The following is a 13892-nucleotide window of genomic DNA, read 5'->3' as shown; positions in this document are numbered from 1 at the left end:
AAATAGGAAAAGCAGATGCCAGACTGAGTTTTGATAAGAAGAATCTTAGGGAAAACTCATCGACGAAAGAAGTGGCTTACAAGGCGCTCGTTCAAGCGTATCTTGAGTATTGTTCACCAATATGGAACCTTTACCAGGTAGGATTGGTGGAAGAGGTAGAGAAGGTCCAACGAAGAGCAGCACGTTTCGTCACGGGATCGTTTACTAGACGAGAGAGCGGTACAGAGAAACTCAACAAACTGCAGTGGCAGACACTACAAGAGAGGCTTTGTGCATCACGGACAAGTTTTCTATTGAAATTTCTATAGAGTACTTTCCGTGAAGAGTCGGACAACATATTACTGCCCTCACTTACCGTACATCGCGCGAAATGAACAAGACGAGAAAATTCGGTAAGTTAGAACTAATACCTAGGCATACCGACGAGCGTTTTTCCCAAGCGCCATTCGCGGGTGGAACAGGGAAGCGAACATCTGTTAGTGGTACCAGAAGTACCCTCCGCCTCGCACCATCAGGTGACGTGCGAAGTACTGATGTAGCTGTAGATGTTCTCAGTAACTTTCAGAGAAAGCTTTTATAACTGTCTCGCAAGACGTTTTGCCTCGTCCTGACTTATGAAGTTGTAACTTTGCCATTCGACTGTGGAGTGATTAAAATCGCCAGCTATTATACCAAAGATTGTAAAACTACGTGCTAGGTAAGCTTTCCCTTAAGTTATCAGTTACTGCTGCCACTGAGTCTGGTTGCCGACTGAATTATACACATACAGATATTATCTCATTCGTGATAGTTATTTCTGGGGAAAGCTCTATGAAAGCAGACAGAATTTCTGTCTCATTCGATTTGAGATTCTTCTTGACTATAACTTTCTGGCTTTAGCCTTCTTTCGGTGCTGAGTATTATGTGAGCCTGACAGCTTTTCAATAGTACTTCGAACTCTAACTTTTTTTTAGAATACTTCTACAATTTACCAGCAATATCTTGATATTCTCATCTCTTTGGGGAATTTCGTGAAGTGTGATAAGTTTGTCGTATCCCCCTGCAGCCATGTTTTTCCGACTGAACGGAGAAAAACTCTTATACGCATTCCATACATAATCAGTTGCACTGGTAGCTAATGCACCCTCGATCCGATGTTTACAATTTGGTGCAGTGACAATTGGCAGAATTACACGCGCTGGGGAAATTCACCAGCTGATAAGTCTTGTACGTTCTGATACTTGAATGGTTGCTTGCTGGTATCGTGAAGGACGCTTCCCTCGTTGGCTTCGGAAGTATTTACTTCCTTGACTATCGATCGTGCGCTGGTACTGGAGTTGCCCTCAGTTCGCTGTGACACAGCTTCCTCAAATTAAATACTTCGCACACTGCGAGGTCTGCCAGTTTCCCGTCGGCCCCGTCTAAGGAATCCTGTTTCATGAAGACGGGCATCAAGTCTTTAAAATGTGACATGATTTAGTAATCTCGTTTCTTGTTTTCCACACAGACGCTTTGCCAGTCGCCTGTTGCACCGTGCGTATCAGCTAACTCGGATTGAGTGTAACCAGCCATCAAGAACATGCAAATATCTGTCGAAATTTTCATATAATCGCAACGTAACATAAACAGTAATAAATTAATTGTTCATTTAGGGATGTGGACACCGCTAACAGTAATGAAAACTTACTCTTCCTAGCATAAGATGTAATTCTGTTGCATATTGGATTACAGTGTCAACGTGTTGCGTACGAAGCAGTCGAAAGAACTACGAACGTTGGCCTTAGATCCGTCCTGGAGTAAAACCTTCAGGGACCCCTATCTCCTCTAACAACTTTATAAATGCGTAATCACGGTTTTCTACACCCTGTATATATACGCTGCTGCCATGGAGAGGACCCAGGTTCGATCTCTGGTACTGCTTAGGATTTTTCCTTGGTAGGAAGACATACAGGGTTCTCCCAGCCTCGTGATGTCAACTGAAGTGCTGCTTAACCGAGTAGTAAAGGGTCCACGGTCTGGAAAGTCTATGAAGCGGCCGGGAGAGCGGTGTGCTGACCACACGCGCCTTCACACGATACCTCAAGGCAGAGGATGACATGGCAGCCGGTAGACATCGCTTGGGCCTTCACGGCCTGCGTCATAATTAATAGCGAAAACTCACGTGTGTGACAGTATACTACCTTAGAGGCGAAGAAGTTCCAGTGACGTTTGAGCCAAATTGGATGGGAGACTTAATCGATAAGTTTACGTTTCAGACGGCGCACAAAATCACGGGTGACGTGTACCACCGCGTATGTACGAAATGCCATGTCACGTATAGGCGCAATGGAGTGGAGCCAAAATTTGACCAAGATCACTCGGACGAGGTTCATACTGATCTCCGTACAGTCCAGATCCTGCACCATGCAATTTCCATCTTTGCGGCAAGCAGAAAGAAAATCTAGGGGAAAGACTGCAGTTTCTCATTTTGAGAACACAGAAGAAGCGATCTGTTTTAATGGCTAAAAATATTCTTAAGCCAAGATCGCATAAATACAGGGCTATTACAAATGATTGAAGCGATTTCATAAATTCACTGTAGCTTCATTCATTGACATATGGTCACGACACACTACGGATACGTAGAAAAACTCATAAAGTTTTGTTCGGCTGAAGCCGCACTTCAGGTTTCTGCCGCCAGAGCGCTCGAGAGCGCACTGAGACAAAATGGCGACAGGAGCCCAGAAAGCGTATGTCGTGCTTGAAATGCACTCACATCAGTCAGTCATAACAGTGCAACGACACTTCAGGACGAAGTTCAACAAAGATCCACCAACTGCCAACTCCATTCGGCGATGGTATGCGCAGTTTAAAGCTTCTGGATGCCTCTGTAAGGGGAAATCAACGGGTCGGCCTGCAGTGAGCGAAGAAACGGTTGAACGCGTGCGGGCAAGTTTCACGCGTAGCCCGCGGAAGTCGACGAATAAAGCAAGCAGGGAGCTAAACGTACCACAGCCGACGGTTTGGAAAATCTTACGGAAAAGGCTAAAGCAGAAGTCTTACCGTTTACAATTGCTACAAGCCCTGACACCCGATGACAAAGTCAAATGCTTTGAATTTTCGGCGCGGTTGCAACAGCTCATGAAAGAGGATGCGTTCAGTGCGAAACTTGTTTTCAGTGATGAAGCAACATTTTTTCTTAATGGTGAAGTGAACAGACACAATGTGCGAATCTGGGCGGTAGAGAATCCTCACGCATTCGTGCAGCAAATTCGCAATTCACCAAAAGTTAACGTGTTTTGTGCAATCTCACGGTTCAAAGTTTACCGCTCCTTTTTCTTCTGCGAAAAAAACGTTACAGGGCACGTGTATCTGGACATGCTGGAAAATTGGTTCATGCCACTACTGGAGACCGACAGCGCCGACTTCATCTTTCAACAGGATGGTGCTCCACCGCACTTCCATCATGATGTTCGGCATTTCTTAAACAGGAGATTGGAAAACCGATGGATCGGTCGTGGTGGAGATCATGATCAGCAATTCACGCCGTGGCCTCCACGCTCTCCCGACTTAACCCCATGGGATTTCCTTCTGTGAAGTTATGTGAAAGATTCAGTGTTTAAACCTCCTCTACCAAGAAACGTGCCAGAACTGCGAGCTCGCATCAACGATGCTTTCGAACTCATTGATGGGGACATGCTGCGCCGAGTGTGGGAGGAACTTGGTTATCGGCTTGATGTCTGCCGAATCACTAAAGGGGCACATATCGAACATTTGTGAATGTCTAAAAAAACTTTTTGAGTTTTTGTATGTGTGTGCAAAGTATTGTGAAAGTATCTCAAATAATAAAGTTATTGTAGAGCTGTGAAATCGCTTCAATCATTTGTAATAACCCTGTATTTCTATATTTGAAACAACCGGTGTCGACAGACTTTGCTGTCATCTTTTTTACGAAATGTGTTCATTTTAATTTGGACCTCACTCTAAGTTGTCAAGTGTTGTTTTTTATCCGCATGATGACTTTACATGAGGTCCAACTTAAAATGAAAACGTTCCATAACAAAAGGATTTTTTAAGACCTGAAGATCACAGTAAAGTCTGTTGAAACCGGTTGTTTTAAATATAAAGATAGTTAAGCAGTATTGGCTTTAGAATGTTTTTAGCTGGGGGAAAGAAATTTTCCAAACACGAGGACATTCACACAGCAGCTCTCAATGAGCTCCGTGACCAAGGAACGACTGGTAGAACGTTTCGACTGTTGTTTCTGGAGCCTTGGTGACTATGTTGAAAAGTAGAGTCATGTTTCTGTGTCACTTCGAAGTTTAGTACAGCATTCAGTAGAAGCTATTTGACCTGCCATGGTTATTTTTACATACTTACTTTATGAAGTCACCTCGTATTGTCGTATACTTTCACACGCGTCATCGATGACATCCCCTGTAGTCTACATACAGGGTGAATCAGACTCCATCGACGAACTTTCAGAGGTGGTAGTATGGACAAAAACAAGAAACAAGTGTCTCGTACACGTAGACTCAAATCCGTAACTTAATAGCTATGACCACTTGTTTATCCTCGACACTGTGAAACATATCTCTTCTACTGCAGCCTCTTCGCTTTCCATATTTTTGAGAGGAGATATGGACCAAGGAAAAAACTTCCAGTAAACATGGGTTCTGAAATGCATAGATTAGGAGCTATGACGACTTGTTTAATACAAAAAAATGAACAAGTGGCCATTGCTCTTAAGGTAAGGATTTTAGAGCCCATGTTTACTGGACTTTTTACCATCTCTGAAAAATTGTCGGTGGAGTCCTAGTTCGCCCTGTATATGCATAACAGACGACAGGTCAGCTAATAATGGAGGGCTACTTACAGGAACTACTAACAGACACAAGAAAACAAATAGCAAGATCTCTTCTATATCTACATCTACGTGATTACTCTGCTATTCACAATAAAGTGCCTGGCAGAGGGTTCAATGAATCACCTTCATGCTGTCTCCCTGCCGTTCCACTCTCGAACGGCACGCGGGAAAAACGAGCACTTAAATTTTTCCGTGCGAGCCCTGATTTCTCTTCTTTTATCGCGATGATCATTTCTCCCTATGTAGGTGGGTGCCAATAGAATGTTTTCACAATAGGAGGAGAAAACTGGTGACTGAAATTTCATGAGAAGATCCCGTCGCAACAAAAAACGCCTTTGTTTTAATGACTGCCACTCCAATTCACGTATCATGTCTGTGACACTATCTCCCCTATTTCGCGATAATACAAAACGAGTTGCCCTTCTTTGTACCTTTTCGATGTCATCCGTCAGTCCCACATGATGCGGATCCCACACCACACAGCAGTACTCCAGAATAGGGCGGACAAGTGTGGTGTAAGCAGTCTCTTTGGTAAACCTGTTGCACCTCCTAAGTGTTCTGCCAATGAATCGCAGTCTTTGGTTTGCTCTAACCACAATATTATCTATGTGATCGTTCCAATTTAGGTTATTTGTAATTGTAACCCCAAAGTATTTAGTTGAATTTACAGCCCTCAGATTTGTGTGACTTATCGCGTAATCGAAATTTAGCTGATTTCTTTTAGTACTCATATTAATAACTTCGCACTTTTGTTTATTCAGGGTCAATTGCCACTTTTCACACCATACAGATATCTTATCTAAATCATTTTGCAAGTCTTTTTGATCATCTGATGACTTTACTAGACGGTAAATGACAGCATCATATGTTAACAATCTAAGACGGCTACTCAGATTGCCTCCTATGTCATTAATATAGATCAGGAACAATAGAGGGCCTATAATACTTGTTTGGGGAACGCCGGATATTACTTCTGTAATTATGTAGTTCTCAATTCGTTCGAGCAATCAATCATTCATAATAGGAAACACAGTCATAAACTCAGTCACTCAAAATGATTCAGAAATTTTACTTGTTAGAATGAAATCAGGCGATGATTCTTCTTCTCTGCAGGCTCGTGCTTTGCGCCAGTCTGCTAATCTGTACAAATAAAATGCCTCGTATTTTTGGAAGCGTTGTATAATCAGTCGGGAAACCTCAGATCAAGCGGATATTTGGCTTTGATAAAGTTTAACCTTCCGAAGAAGTAATGGAGCTCTTGGATTATTAAATTCAGGTTCGTATCCAGTCTTTCGGAAGTTCCCTTCTGATAAACAACTACGCAATATATCGATGAATATCATCAATTCTAAAATGTCAAATAATGTAAATTGTTACACACCTTTTGTATGAAGGAGCAATATATATATATATATATCCCTTTTAATCGTACAATTTCGTATCAGTTATCTTTTGGCATAAATCTCAATATACAGATTACAATTCTTCAAACAATGCTCAGGCTAATCGGCACGAAGACAATCTCAGAAGCTTCTTTTCTAACAACCACCAGAGAGTGTACTACAAAGAAGGATTATGCGCTCATGGCATAGCTATTGTATGAAACTACTTTGCGCATGGATTCTACGAATATGAAGATAGAAAATTAGTAAACGTCATTGAAGGGTAGAATTGTATAAGAATAATGCATCGAATATAGAGAGATATTACACTACTACTACGAACTGTGACCTTTCTGACAGGAAATCACGAATCCAGTCGCACAACTGAGGCGATACTCCGTAGGCACGCAGTTTGATTAGAAGACGCTTGTGAGGATCAGGGAATAAATTGGAACGGAAGACCCAATTATTAGTGTAATGAAAACGAAATAGTGGACGGGATATGTAGCCTCACGAAAGACTGGCTGGAGGAGCAAGGTGATTCTTTGTTCGATTCCAGAAATGGCAGACGACGGAAGGTGGATAGATGGCATTACAGAACAATTTCGTGCAGCAAGCGCGATGTACATGGCCGAAAATCGTAATTCACAAAAACTCTAGTAGGAATCATTACCCGACAGTGGGGACGATTGATGATGATAATGATTAAGATGTACTGTTGTTGTTGTTGTTGTCTTCAGTCCCGAGACTGGTTTGATGCAGCTCTCCATGCTACTCTTGGTATTCATCTCTTGGTCTCCCTCTACGATTTTTACCCTCCACACTGCCCTCCAATGCTAAATTTCTGATCCCTTGATGCCTCAGAACATGTCCTACCAACCGGTCCCTTCTTCTTGTCAAGTTGTGGCACAAACTCCTCCCCAATTAGTTATGTGGTCTACCCATCTAATCTTCAGCATTCTTCTGTAGCACCACATTTCGAAAGCTTCTATTCTCTTCTTGTCCAAACTAGTTATTGTCCATGTTTCACTTCCATACATGGCTACACTCCATACAAATACTTTCAGAAACGACTTCCTGACATTTAAATCTATACTCGATGTTAACAAATTTCTCTTCTTCAGAAACGCTTTCCTTGCCATTGCCAGTCTACATTTTATATCCTCTCTACTTCGACCATCATCAGTTATTTTGCTCCCCAAATAGCAAAACTTCTTTACTACTTTAAGTGTCTCATTTCCTAATCTAATTCCCTCAGCATCACCCGACTTAAATCGACTACATTCCATTATCCTCGTTTTGCTTTTGTTGATGTTCATCTTATATTCTCCTTTCAAGACACTATCCATTCCGTTCAACAGCTCTTCCTAGTCCTTTGCTGTCTCTGACAGAATTACAACGTCATCGGCGAACCTCAACGTTTTTATTTCTTCTCCATGGACTTTAATATCTACTCCGAGTTTTCCTTTTGTTTCCTTTACTGCTTGCTCAATACACAGATTGAATAACATCGGGGACAGGCTACAACCCTGTCTCAGTCCCTTCCCAACCACTGCTTCCCTTTCGTGCCCCTCGGATGTACTGAGCACTGCAAATTTTGCAATCTTCTGGTATGGCTGGCGCATCGCCGGCTGTAACGAGAAAAGGAGACGAAATGTTCAGCAGTAACGATTGAACAGCAAATTCCAGCGGGATTTTCCTTTTGCATATAACATGTGAAGGGTGCGTTCTATGCCCGAATATGTCCCGGTATTCCGTAATCCCATCTTTTATTCCGCCTCGGTCCCGATAAACATGCATCACGGAATCTACCACGGGTGCGTCGCGCGCGACGCAGCCGTTCTCCGAAAGGCCTCGCACGACGAGACGCGATCTGTTTGTAAACAGATCGGCCCTCCTTATACGCCAGTCTGCGCGGCGCCTCTGCCGTCACCCGCAGGAACCCACCGGGCGCCAAGCCGCCGCCATTCACGCTAGAAGCGCCAGGTGAGCCGCGCCGAGGCACGCAGCAGCGCGATCACGCGGCAGAGTTACGGCGACGCCGGGCCCCCAATGGCCGCCGTGTGCGCAGACCGGCCCCTTTCGGCTGTTTACAGGAACCGCCGCCGCAGCGGACCAGTCCGCGCTGACGCAAGCGGCGCGCACATTATGTTGACTGATGACCCCGTAGCCTCCTCCCGCTATCCGACCTACGTCTTGTTATTGGACATTTCGCAGTTTACGGCGCAATCGTAACGCTCCGGCACCTACACGACGCAGCTGCTGGACGGTTTCATCTACGTCCACAACTGTACTCTGCAAACCTCTGCGAAGAGTACGGCAGAAGGCAAATATTCCCACTGTACTGATGATGCTGTGGTGTACGGGAAGGTGTCGTCGTTGAGTGACTGTAGGACGATACAAGATAACTTGGACAGGATTTGTGATTGGTGTAAAGAATGCTAGACAGCCTTGGGAGAGCCAGTCCAGACAAAACTCTACCATCTGGTGAGCAAAATGTATGAGTCAGGCGAAATACCCTCAGACTTCAAGAAGAATATAATAATTCCAATCCCAAAGAAAGCAGGCGTTGACAGATGTGAAAATTACCGAACTATCAGTTTAATAAGTCACGGCTGCAAAATACTAACGCGAATTCTTTACAAACGAATGGAAAAACTGGTAGAAGCTGACCTTGGGGAAGATCAGTTTGGATTCCGTAAAAATATTGGAACACGTGAGGAGATACTGATCCTACGACTTATTATTTTAGAAGCTAGATTAAGAAAAGGCAAACCTACGTTTCTAGCAGTTGTAGACTTAGAGAAAGCTTTTGACAATGTTGACTGGAATACTCTCTTTCAAATTCTGAAGGCGGCAGGGGTAAAATACAGGGAGCGAAAGGCTACTTACAATTTGTACAGAAACCAGATGGCAGTTATAAGAATCGAGGGGCATGAAAGGGTAGCAGTGGTTGGGAAGGGAGTGAGACAGGGTTGTAGCCTCTCCCCGATGTTGTTCAATCTGTATATTGAGCAAGCAGTAAAGGAAACAAAAGAAAAATACGGAGTAGGTATTAAAATCCATGGAGAAGAAATAAAAACTTTAAGGTTCGCCGATGACATTGTAATTCTGTCAGAGACAGCAAAGGACGTGGAAGAGCAGCTGAACGGCATGGATAGTGTCTTGAAAGGAGGATATAAGATGAACATAAACAAAAGCAAAACGAGGATAATGGAATGTAGTCGAATTAAGTCGGGTGATGCTGAGGGAATTAGATTAGGAAATGAGACACTTAAAGTAGTATAGGAGTTTTGCTATTTGGGGAGCAAAATAACTGATGAGTCGAAGTAGAGAGTACATAAAATGTAACTGGCAATGGCAAGGAAAGCGTTTCTGAAGAACAGAAATTTGTTAACATCGAGTATAGATTTAAGTGTCACGAAGCCGTTTCTGAAAGTATACGTATGGAGTGTAGCCATGTATGGAAGTGAAACATGGACGATAACTAGTTTGGACAAGAAGAGAATAGAAGCTTTCGAAATGTGGTGCTACAGAAGAATGCTGAAGATTAGATGGGTAGACCACATAACTAATGAGGAGGTATTGAATAGAAATGGGGAAGAGTTTGTGGCACAACTTGACAAGAAGAAGGGACCGGTTGGTAGGACATGTTCTGAGGCATCAAGGTATCACCAATTTAGTATTGGAGGGCAGCGTGGAGGGTAAAAATCGTAGAGAGAGACCAAGAGATGAATACACGAAGCAGATTCAGAGGGATGTAGGCTGCAGTACGTACTGGGAGATGAAGAAGCTTGCACAGGATAGAGTAGCGTGGAGAGCTGCATCAAACCAGTCTCTGGACTGAAGACCACAACAACAACAACGTAAAGAATGGCAGCTAACTCTAAATATAGATAAATGTGAATTAATGCAGATGAATAGGAAAAAGAATCCCGTAATGTTTGAATACTCCATTAGTACTGTAGCGCTTGACACAGTCACGTCGATTAAATATTTGGGCATAACATTGCAGAGCGATATGAAGTGGGACAAGCATGTAATGGCAGTTTTTGGGAAGTCGGATAGTCGTCTTCGGTTCATTGGTAGAATTTTGGGAAGATGTGGTTCATCTGTAAAGGAGACCGATTATAAAACACTAATACGACCTAGTCTTGAGTACTGCTCGAGCGTTTGGGATCCCTATGAGGTCGGATTGAGGGAGGACATAGAAGCAATTCAGAGGCGGGCTGCTAGATTTGATACTCGTAGGTTTGATCATCAGGCGAGTGTTACGGAAATGCTTCAGGAACTCGGGTGGGAGTCTCTGGAGGAAAGGAGGCGTTCTTTTCGTGAATCGCTACTGAGGAAATTTAGAGAACCAGCATTTGAGGCTGACTGCAGTACAATTTTACTGCCGCCAACTTATATTTCGCGGAAAGACCACAAAGATAAGATAAGAGAGATTAGGACTCGTACAGAGGCATATAGGCAGTCATTTTTCCCTCGTTCTGTTTGGGAGGGGAACAGGGAGAGAAGATGCTAGTTGTGGTACGAGGTACCCTCCGCCACGAACGGTATGGTGGATTGCGAAGTATGTATGTAGATGTACATGTAGATATTAAGTTTGAAACGTCTGCTAGTTAGGGTTTGCCCTTGAGGCAAACAACTTAGGACCATTCGCGCTCCCCTTCTATGAAAACGAACAATATCCCTTGTTAGCCCCACACACTCGAGAGCAAAATTCTGACATTCGTCGCACAAGTGTTTCGTAAACCGTCTCCTTTGCAGAGATGTTGAGTCGGATCTCTATTTCCCCGTCGTAGTACAGCAACTAGATGCGCCATGGACTCAACAAATCGTTGGAAGTCTCCTGGAGTAAAGCCGTCCATAAATGAGGAAGTGTTGCCGGTGCAGGATTTCGTGCGCGACTGACCTCTTGATTATGTCCCATAAATGTTCGATGGGATTCATGTCGGGCAATCTGGACCGCCAAACTATTCACTCGAGCCTATACTAAATTATAACAGATGCTTAAGAGACTTAAAATGGACTCGTTGGGAGAAATGTGACGTTGATCACATGCAACAAACTTAAATTTAGAGATCGCATATTCGACAGAAACTGTGCAACAATTTTACTACCTCACGAAACGGCTCGCACAGAAAAAAATTGTAAGAAAAAGAGATCTTAGGATGCATAAGTGCCGGCCTCGGTGGCCGAGGGGTTCTAGGCGCTTCAGTCCGGAACCACGCGACCGCTACGGTCGCAGGTTCGAATCCTGCCTCGGGCATGGATGTGAGAGATGTCCTTAGGTTAGATAGGTTTAAGTAGTTTTAAGGTTTGGGGGAGTGATGACCTCAGATGTTAAGTCCCATAGTGCTCAGTGCCATTTGAACCATTTGACACATAAGTAGATATGAGATGGTTTCTCCCTCACTCCAAACGAAAACGAAGTAGAACAGGACGGAGCGCGCATTGTTCAGAGAAGTCATTTGTCTGCACGAGGTTGTTTTTCATCTGAAAGAAATATTTCACTTTATTGGTGATTAGTTAAATTCACCGCATCGGTCATTATCAAGCAACATTACACAAGCACTACGTTATACTGGGTGGGTCAAAGGGTTGCGCTCAACTTGAAGGAGCTGATGGGAGAGTCGAAATACAACAATTTTCGAGCAGGAACTTAAGTTTTTGTAAGTGATCCTGAGGCAGTGAAAGCTTTGAAATGCCGCAAACAACAAGGGCAATCAACGTCCAAGCACGAATTCCGTCTTGCCCTTGGTGGGACGTTAAAGACTAATCTTCCTGCTTTTTTTTATTTTTACGCTGTTCCTTGCAACTGGACGAGTTTACATTTGGAGTATGCTTGAAGACGTTTATAACCTGTGTGGCGCGCTTTCAACAGGGAGGCTTAGCGGAAGTTCCTTGATGGTTTAAGAAGGAAGGAAGATTAAGAGTTAGACGTCCCACCCACAGTTAAACCATTAGAGACGGAACACAAGCTCGGATCTGGGAAGGGTATGGAAGGAAATAGACGGTATACTTTTCCCAGAAATCAAGCTTAAGCTCGATTAGTCGATTTAAGGAGGTCACGGAAATCCTAATTTGGATTGATGAGCCCAGCCCCAGCAGACTGTGAGTCCAGTGCGCCATCCCTCTCGGCTAACCATCAAGCAACTGTGTTACGCAAATTAAAAACTTAAAAAAAGGAGAGCCGTTATAATGGAAAATCACCCCTCAAAGTACAGTAACATTTATCATGCTTCGCAGGAATGATTTAATCATCATTTATTATCATTCAAGATTGGCTTACATCAATCTCTAGATAAAAATCGTTATCCACCCAATCCGTCTGCAAATGGAATGAAAAGAAATCTTCAAGTATTTGACAATAAAAACTAGCCTTTGCCCCTTTCGAAACTGAATGGCAGAGTCATTACCGTCATACATTATAAGATGTGTCACAGCAGACAGCTCAGTTCCACAAGAGGCAGATATGCTCTGAGGGTAAACAGAGCAGTGCAACACATTCAGATTCAACATACGACGCATTTGCTTCTATAACTAACGATATTTTGCAAGGAAGTTACGGCGGCGCGTGAACCGAAATAGAATGTGAGTCACTGAAAGCTAAGAGAAATATCTGTGTAATCATCCTCACAACGAACGGTAAACCGACATAATAAATTACTGGTACATTACAACAGATATTAGACAAACTCTGCTCGTAAGCATTTCCTCGCCTTATGCGTAGTTATGACGTACAGTCACAGGACTTCGTTTCCTTCCAAATGTGAAATACCACAGAGAACATCTTTCAGCACGACTATTAACACTCCTTGCAAGTTTACGACAGCAGTTTGAAAGCTCAAAGTTAACTCTCTGTTTAGACACAAGGTACCAGTAACTTAAAAAGTTCCGGTATTGCAACTTAAATTTGATTTTACTCCCATGTTTAAAAATATGTCTCAGATATCATCAGGTATCAACTATATAATTGTTGAAATTTATGTAACTCAGTTTCTCGTTCAAAGTTTTACCGTAAAGCGTAAAATTAACTCGAAATTTAATGAGAATCATTAGCGAAATAGCACTCATTTTCAGAAACTGCACACTTTGTCTACGTGTAGGGTTTTTGCAATTGATTTTTATCTAGTCCAGGGGACGATAGGTTAAGAAAACCTGTATACAGGTCCCTGCTTTATGGGTTTGGTTTCCTCTTTTACACTAGTGTGTTTTCAACAAAATTGTAATTTTATAGTAATTCCTCTCAAATACGCTGTATTGCCTGTTTACAAGTGGACAACACCGACCTGTGCCTTTCTCTCTCTCTCTCTCCATTTCCCCTTCTGTACCCTCTGGAGTTTGATACACTTGTGTTCCTTTTTTTCTTTCAAAGCACCCGCGTGAAAAAAAGCGGCAGGTATTGAAATGCAGGAAGAATAGTACTCAAATTACAATTCCATTGACAACACGTTGGTGTAAAAAAAGGAAATACAGAGAGTGAGGTAATAAAATGAAGGTATTACGTGTAGAGATTACCTCAAGTTCGTCAGTGTTAGGAGTGACTTCAGGAGATGCTACACAAACGAACGTAATAATATTTTCCAGCTCTATCGTTTCAGCAGAATAGCAGAAGAATGTAATGAAAAGGAAATTTCAGCCGCAGTAATTTTTCCTGAAGAATCATATTCAACAGACCA

The sequence above is a fragment of the Schistocerca serialis genome, chromosome 4 (assembly GCF_023864345.2).
Source record: "Schistocerca serialis cubense isolate TAMUIC-IGC-003099 chromosome 4, iqSchSeri2.2, whole genome shotgun sequence".
In the NCBI taxonomy this organism is placed as follows: Eukaryota; Metazoa; Arthropoda; class Insecta; order Orthoptera; family Acrididae; genus Schistocerca; species Schistocerca serialis.
Note: the sequence above shows the minus strand (reverse complement) of the source record.